General features: G+C 42.8%; 1 protein-coding gene across 6 annotated transcripts in view; it reads left to right on the forward strand.

Moving 5' to 3' along the window:
- The first annotated feature begins 735 nt into the window (after window positions 1–735).
- The window catches only part of Eya3 (EYA transcriptional coactivator and phosphatase 3), a 114,418-nt gene continuing 106,914 nt past the window's right edge, over window positions 736–8,239 (forward strand). For 4 of the 6 annotated variants that reach the window (XM_008847966.3, XM_017801901.2, XM_008847968.3 and 1 more), the window contains exon 1: window positions 736–856. The gene's annotated coding sequence lies outside the window, so the exon portion shown is untranslated. The remainder of the gene's footprint in view (window positions 857–8,239) is intronic. The other 2 variants (XM_029570868.1, XM_029570867.1) reach the window with 2 other exon arrangements.

Here is an 8,239-nt window from a genome sequence, read left to right on the forward strand (position 1 = left end):
GCCATCTCTCCAGTCCCCCAAACAAAACACTTTTACAAACAAAAATAAAAAAGTCATTAAAATTGTTCCTGAAAACAATGTGCACAAAACGAAAGTAAATATAATATTAGGAACAAACTAAATTTGGGGATAAAATGTTTCAAATTCCCATCCATTTTTCTCTGGCAGCTTTTCTAAATCTACCAGTCACGTCAGCATTTCTCCTCACAGCCCCTTTAATGTAGGAATTACACGCATTTTTAAAGACTTCTTTGAAAAACAGGGCCCTAGCTGGGCATGGCAGTGCAACCCAGTGGAGACCAGCCTGGGGAAAGAGGAGGAGGAAACAGGGAGGAGAAAGGAAAGAGAGTGGAAGGAGGGGGAAAGAGAAAGAGAGGGGGGAGGAGAGAGGGAGGAGGAGGAAAGAGGGAGGAGGAGGAGAGGGAGGAGGAAGAGAAAGGGAGAAGGAAAGGGGAAGAGGAAAGAGGGAGGAGGAGAGAGGAAGGAGAAACGAGGGGAGAGGGAGGAGAGAGGAGGACTAGCAAAGACGGAGGAGGAGGAGGGGGAGAAGGCGCCTAGCCTAGCAGTCTAGGAACACCCAGAGGGGAGTAGGGAGGAACCGAGGTGTCAGTCACTCGTAGGGGCGGGTTGGTAGGCGGGGCCTGAGAATTTCCCCGCCCACAGAGATCTGACGCATGCGCCCAAAAGGTTGTAGTCAAAAGAGGTGTGGATTCTGAGGTGACCCCGGCGCTCACTTCCGGTTCCTAGGGATGCGCATCCGGGTCATGTGGACGCCTCGACTTCCTGCACTCTATAGGTTCCACAGTGGGTCGGAACCGGTCCCCATGCCGTACTGTGGGGTGTCTGCGGCCTTTGGGTGAGTCTCCGGCGCCGCCGGGGTCTGAACGCGGCCGGGCCGGGTGCAGCAGCTGCGGCCTCGGACCCAGTTCGGCCTGGGTCCCTGGGGTGTGTGTATGGGGGGGGGGTCCCTTCGCTCGTGCCGCGTCCCACCGGCCTCCTTGTAGCCCTTCCCATCGCGCTGTCCCGCCGCGTAGCCTTCTGGTGCTCGGCCGCCTTCCGGCCCGGGTCTCTCGCCGCAGCCCCTCGGGTCGCCACCTCTTCGATCCCGGAGCTGGGAGCTCACCCTCCCTGCACCCCGCGGGCCGGCCCCTCCTCTCGGACCTCTCCCTTCTCCCGGCTCTTCTCAGGGTTCCCCAGCCGCGTCCGCCCGCCCCCCTCCACCTGTGACCCTCCCCTCCCTGGTGATACCCACCCCCCGGGACTAGGAGACGACACGAGTGTTGGGCCTGCGATCTCCTAACCCCGCTTAGCCTGAGGAGGTCCCCCTACCCCCCCCCGGAGCCTCAACCCGGGAAGACCTGTGCGGCGTGGGGAAAGTAGTGCTTTAAGGCGCCGGGGCATACGGAGCTCTGGTAGCTTCCGTAGTCCGAGAACAACAAAGACCTTCCAGGCCCTCCAGCGCCTGCGTTTGGGGGGCTCGAGAGCAGCGAACAGGTGGCAGGCACCCGGTCCTGCTCGCCGTCGGGCCTGTGTGATGTTGCTAATTGACAGGTCGTGAGGGCATCCAGCTTTGTGTGCTCTGTCCCATGAGAATGGATGTGCACAGCTGAGGCAAAAGTGAGACTGTGCTGGGTCGGCCAGCTCTGTGTCCTGCGTGGATTTGAACTTGGAGGACAGTTGCTATGACAGAGGACAGAGTGTCCTGGGGGATTATTAACTCCAGGTTTATAAACCTTATTTTAAAACAATTTAGTGTGGTGTTCGTTTTCTGCAGGAATTCATTATTGTGGTTTCACTTAGGCGAGCACAATACGCAGATGTGTAACTCTGTCTTGCTTTTTATAGACAGTGGTTTTCTTTCTCCGTTTTTTTGTCACAATAGCAAGCTTTTCTGTTTTCTTCCTGTCTCTTTATAAGCCAGACATTACTTTCTAGAATATTCTTTTGTGTTTCTTTACTTTTTAAGCCACTGTTCAGAAACCATCTTTTTCTCACTTTGAGTCTTGAGGCATCTTAAATTCTGTAGTGGTTTTAACCAATCTATGACATGAAAGGGATTGGACTTAATAATGGTTAGTGTCCTATTTCGCAAATTTTTTGATCTACAGTATATCTTGAGGTAGAGGTTTGGGTGATCTTTTCCACCCCCCCCTCAGAGTTTTGGTGTCTGTAACATTTCATTGCACATGTCTTTTTTTCTCTTCTGTGTCATCAGGTTCTATTAATTGTATAAACTGTATTCTGAAGTTTAGTGTCAATGGACAGAACAAATACAGCGTTTCATTTGCTAACATCGCTCTCATGTACACATACGAGGGTGTAGCATAGACCTTGACTTATTCCAAAATTGGGCTGCTCCCTTCACCTATTTTTAGCAAAGGACTTTGGAGCTTGGCCATGTTAGTCCTAGATGCCAGAGAGAAAGACCCTTCTCATTGGCTTTCCAGGCTTAACTGCTGAGGGAAGCCCCTTGAAAGTTTATCAGTACTTTCCCCCAGCACTTACACTGGAAAAGGTAGCTTCTGTTCAGCCAGGCCTGTTATTTCCCATCCTCAAAAAGAATCTCAAGCATGGCTGACTCCATTGCTTCTCTGCCTCGTTTGTGGGATCACACACAAAAAGAAAGTCATCAGAGCTTTATATATATATATAATTGATGCAGAATTATCTTTCAACTTTTTTCATTTTTGTGTTTATCCCCCCACCCCATTTAAGTTAATGTAGCCCAGGATGACCTGAAACTCCTGTTCTTTCTGCCTCCACCTCCCCAAGCACTGGAATTACAGCATGTGCAATCATGCTTGACTATTTCTTGAGCATGTTTTAAGCCAAGCCTAAGTAGATTTTTATAGTTTATGACTGGAGAGAATTTAGAATTCAAATATATCCCTTCATTTTATATGTAAGATAATCAGCATTAAGAATTGATGTTTTAGCCGGGTGTGGTGGCGCACTCCTGTAATCCCAGCATTTGGAAGGTAGAGGCAGGCAGATGTCTGTGAGTTCAAGGCCACCCTGGTCTACAAAGTGCAGTCCAAGCCAGCTGGTGCTACAGGGAGACCCTGTCTCAAAAAGACAGAAAAAAAAAAAAGAAAAAAGAATTGATGTTTTTCCAAGATTATAATTTTAATGAAGAAGTCTTACACATGCATTCAGAGTGGTGGTTTAGTTCTATCAAATCTAGTGATACAGGCTAGTGAGTACAGTACAGTATTTCATGGATTGATGCATTTATGTCATAGGAATGAAACTACTAGGATATGAAAATCTATGACATAGCTAGGGGTGCTGTCACTTGCCTTTAATCTCAGCAAAGGGGAGGCAGAGGTAGGTGGATCTCTGAGTTTGAGACCAGCCTGGTCTGCATAGAGTCCCAGACCACCCAGAACTAACACAAGTGAGACCCTGCCTCAAAAAACCAAAACAAATCCATGACATAGATTTACCTTCAAAGAGGAACTAAAGAAACAAACTTAGTGCAGAAGTAGAAGTTGAAGTTTTCTTTTCTTCTTCTTTTTTTTTTTTTTTTTTTTGGTCTTTTTGAGACATGGTCTCCTTGTAGTAACACTGGCTTGGAACTCACTATGTAGACCAGGCTGGCCTTGAACTCACAGAGATTCACCTGTCTCTGCCTCCCGAGCACTGGGATTAAAGGCGTATGCCACTGCGCACAGCAAAGTTGGAAATTTTCTGAAGTGATGGTGGCCATGCTAGTCTGCATAGAAGACCCTAAATGAAGTGAGGGTCCTATGTTCCCACTGGAGCAGCTGTGTTTCCGAGGCTGCTCTCTATATAAAACACTGATAGACTTTCTACTACAGAGAGTCTGCTTTTCTTACTGAGCTGCCAGCCCCCCTACCCCCAGTCAGTGGAGGTAGTGTGTTTCTAAGCTCAGAAGTCATGGTTGGTTTTCGATAGTGTCTCCTCTAGTTTTGAAGGCTGAGAGTGAAATTTAAAACCCATTTCTGCATATTTTACCCTTATCAGGTTTTCTTTTGTTTTGGCTTGATGTTTTTGGTTGTTTTGCCACCTTACTATTGTACTTTCTCAAGAATGTTTTAATTTTTTTCCCTTGAGTACTATGATCTTTCTTAGGGATGATGCTGTTTTAAATATTTAAGAAACAGACTATACCTCTATCATGTCCTCACCGTGTACCTTGGTTTTGTGCCTTTCTAAGCTGTTTCATGACTTTATCCTCATTTATTACAAATAAAAGGCTCTCATAAAGCTTATTTTTTAGTGGTTGTCTAAAAGATAGTTCTGCATCTCATGTAACTACATGTTATTTTAGCATTATTTAAATGGAGGAAGACTAGTTCAAAAAGGAATATTTATTTATTTATTTATATATTTATATGTATGTCTTTTTGAGACAGAGCCTCCCTGTAGCCCCAGCTGGCCTGGAACTCACTATGTAGATCAGGCTGGCTTTGAATTCACAGCAATCCACCTACCTCTGCCTCCTGAGTGCTGGGATTAGAGGCATGTGCCACCATGTCCAGCTAGGAATATGTATTTTTAAATGTTAGGAATAGGTTATTCCCACAAATTCATGTAAGTAATTTATACCAAAAGAGTGAATTGGTGTATGTATAGTAAAGTAGAAAGTAAAATAGCTGGACTTAAAAATATAAGTGTATGCTTCTGTGTAGAATATGTGGCTTAAATTATAAACTACCTTATTGATAGTACTGTGTATTACCATCAGAGAACATAGTATATTATAGAAAATATCTTGAGTTGGTTTGGTGCTGTCAACATAAGTCTAAGGTAGTTATTAAGATATTTTCTGTTTTTATAGTAAATTTAAAAATCAGATATTTAAGACATGAACCTTGGGGCTAGAGAGATGGCTCAGCGGTTAAAAGCACTGACTGCTCTTGCAGAAGACCTGGGTTCGATTCCCAGCACCCACATGGAGGCTACGAACCGTCCCCAGTTCCAGGGGAATCCAAAGCCCTTTTTGACTTCTGTGGCATTGCACGACACGGGTGCACTCACATGCATGCAATACACTCATACACATAAAAATAATAAATGAAATATTTGTCTTTACTCTTTTCTTCTTTTGAATATGCAAAAGCACAGGAAATGTGTAATTTCAATTCTCTCTTTCTTTCTCTCTCTCTCTCTCTCTCTCTCTCTCTCTCTCTCTCTCTCTCTCTCTCAAGATGGGGCTCATATAGTAGCCCAGACTGGCCTCTAACTCCCTATGTAGAGGAGGATGACCTTGAGCTCCTGACCTCCTGCCTCCGTCTCTCAAGTGCCGGGATTTTAGGCATATGCCATCATGACTAGCCTAATACTGATTTATTTTAAATAAGTTAACCAATCAGCCCAACACAGTTAGTACTTAATATCATAAAGATCTTAACTACAGATTGTGGTGGATGTGGATACACTTTAACTTATTAACTTGGTTAGTATTTATACCAGCTAGATTTTTTTCTCCCAATAAAATAGTTAGCAGTAATCTTTGTAATACAGTAATGCAATTTGGGTGCCTACTGTATCCATTATAATATTACTTATAATGTTATTTATTTAGGCTGCTTATATGAATTAAATGATTTTGTACAGGACTAACAGTTATATTACTCTTACTCTCATCTTGTTCGTACTTTTCTGAGGTAAGTATAAAACTTAATAGAATTAAACTAATTTGGAGGGATAGTTGCACGCACCTGTAATCCCAGCACTTTTGAAGCTAAAGGAAGAACTTTGGTGAGTTTGAGTGAAACTCTATCTGAAAAAGAACCAAACCAAAAGTACAAACAGAAAACAACCCTCCCCAAACCCAAAAATAACAACTAACCTTTAGGCCTAAAAAAGTGTCACTTACCAGTGAAAATGCCATGTGATTTGTGGTTTCCTGTTACTTTGAAACCCATGAGGTGGCTCAGTTATTAAGAGCACTGACTGCTGCTCTTGCAGAGGATCCAGGTTCGATTCCCAATACCTACATGGTGGCTAGCAACCATCTGTAATTCCAGTTCCTTTTCTGGCCTCTTCTTTTCATGACATGGGAGCACTTACATACATGTATACAAAACACTCATACACATAAATATATAAATAATTAAATCATGTTCTTTAGGTATAATTAAATAATTTTCATTTGGTGATCTTTTTTACAACTGAACTACTAAAATCTATGGTGGTAAAAATAACAAAATAAAGTGAGTTTAGGTGGACATGGTGACACGTGCCTGCAATCCCAGCACTTGAGAGACAGAGGCAGGAGGATGGTGATCCTAAGAAGGGAGAGAAGTGGAGAGAGAGCGAGAGAGAGCAAACTTTACATAGCACTTTTGCCAGGAACTATTCTAAATGGTTTACATGTTATTAACTCTAATTGTGACAACCTTATAAAGTAAACATTCTAATAATTCTGATTTCATACGTGGTGAGACCAAAGCACAGAAGCACGTGACTTGCCCAGAGTACCATGGCTGGCTGAGCACATTGGATCTGTTCTTTGTGGCTCCCATTTGCTGATCTTTTTTATTATTATAAAGGAACTCATAAACATTGAATGTTAAATACAGCTGTCTCTTTAGGACCACCCTGCTTAAAGTAATATATTTAAATTAGTGTTTTTATTTTAATTTTAGAAAAGGTGGGGACTTAACAAATAATTCTTTTTTAAATGTTAGCCATTTAGAATGCTGTTAATCATATTCTTTTGTGCCTTTATTCCAAATTTTTAAAAAATCACGTATCTGGGGGAGGAGATGATCTTATACTCTGTCTCATAATAACTCGTAAGTTATTTTTCTGAATATTTTGTAAACAGTTGAGAATCATGGAATCTGGTTAGTATACTGAATGTAATTATTTCTGGTAAGAAGTAATACCTTATTAGGATTACTACTTATTTCTTTTTTGAAAAATTTATTTATTTTTATTTTATGTGTATGAGTGTTTTGCCTGCATGTAAATAAGTGCACCTGTGTTGTGCAGTGCCCATGGAGGTCAGAAGAGGTGTCAGATCCCCTGGAGTTGCAGATAGTTGTTAGCTACCCTGTAGGTGCTGGGAACTGAACCCAGGTCCTCTGCAAGAGCAGATAGTGCTCTTAACTGCTGAGCCCCTACTCATTTCATACATCATACTAACTATTCTTATTAAGTCAACGTTTCATTGTAATCCTCCACCACCACCACCACCACTCCTGCCCCCGTTTTTTTTTTTTAAAGACAGAATCTTGCTATGTAGCCCAGGCTGTTCTCCTGCTGAGTCTTCCTGCCTGTCATCTCCCTTTAAGTGCTAGGATTACAGATATATGCCAACTTTTTAAATAGTTTTATTTTCATTTTTTTTCCTCTTGATAGGAAAAGTATTGCTATAGGAATGAAAGAATAAGCTTGCTGTGTTGATTGATTTGTTAGTGTTCAAAGTGTCTTCTTTTTGTGTGGGTATGGTGTGTTTTTGTGGGTGATGTATGCACTTGTTAGTGTAGTGTGGGTATGTGGGTGTGGATGTGTACATGCCTATGGAGGCCAGAAGTTGACATTGGATTTCTACAAGGAGAACCTTTAATTTTTTGAGATAGGGTTTCTCACTGAACCTGAAGCCCATTGATTTGGGTAGACTGGCTGGCCAGCGAGTTTCAGGAATCCACCTGTCTCTGCCCCCCCCAGCTCTTGGGTCATAGGTACACACAGCCATGAACGGCTTTCACTTGTATGCTGGGAATCCAAACTCAGGTCTTCATGCTCATGGGGCAGACACTTTACTGACTTATTTCCTCAGCCCCCAAAATGTTATTTTTTAAAACATTTAGTTTTTATTTCATTTATTTATTATTTAATCTATGTGTGTGCATAGGAGTCAGTTCTCATGGCCCACTATAGGACGTATGTTACCTTATACTCCTGCACATATCTGTACATATTGGGATTTAAAGCAAAGTAAGCTATGTAAAACAGTATACTGGTGATACATTGCAGTATATACATTGTACCCGTGTCGTGCAATGCTGCAGAGGTCAGAAGAGGGCTTTGGATTCCCCTGGAACATGGAGTTAAAGACAGTTTGTAGCTGCCATATGGGTGCTGGGAATTGAACCCAGGTCCTCTGCAAGAGCAGTCAGTGCTCTTAACTGCTGAGCCGTCTTTCTAGCCACAACACTAGCTTTTTTTATAGATTTATTTTTAATTATGTGAATGCGTGTGGGTATGTATATGTGAATGCAGGTGCCTGTGAAGGCCAGAGGGGTCATGATTCCCCTGGAAC

This window comes from Nannospalax galili, unplaced genomic scaffold (assembly GCF_000622305.1).
Source record: "Nannospalax galili isolate Female #2095 unplaced genomic scaffold, S.galili_v1.0 scaffold23, whole genome shotgun sequence".
Lineage (NCBI taxonomy): Eukaryota > Metazoa > Chordata > Mammalia > Rodentia > Spalacidae > Nannospalax > Nannospalax galili.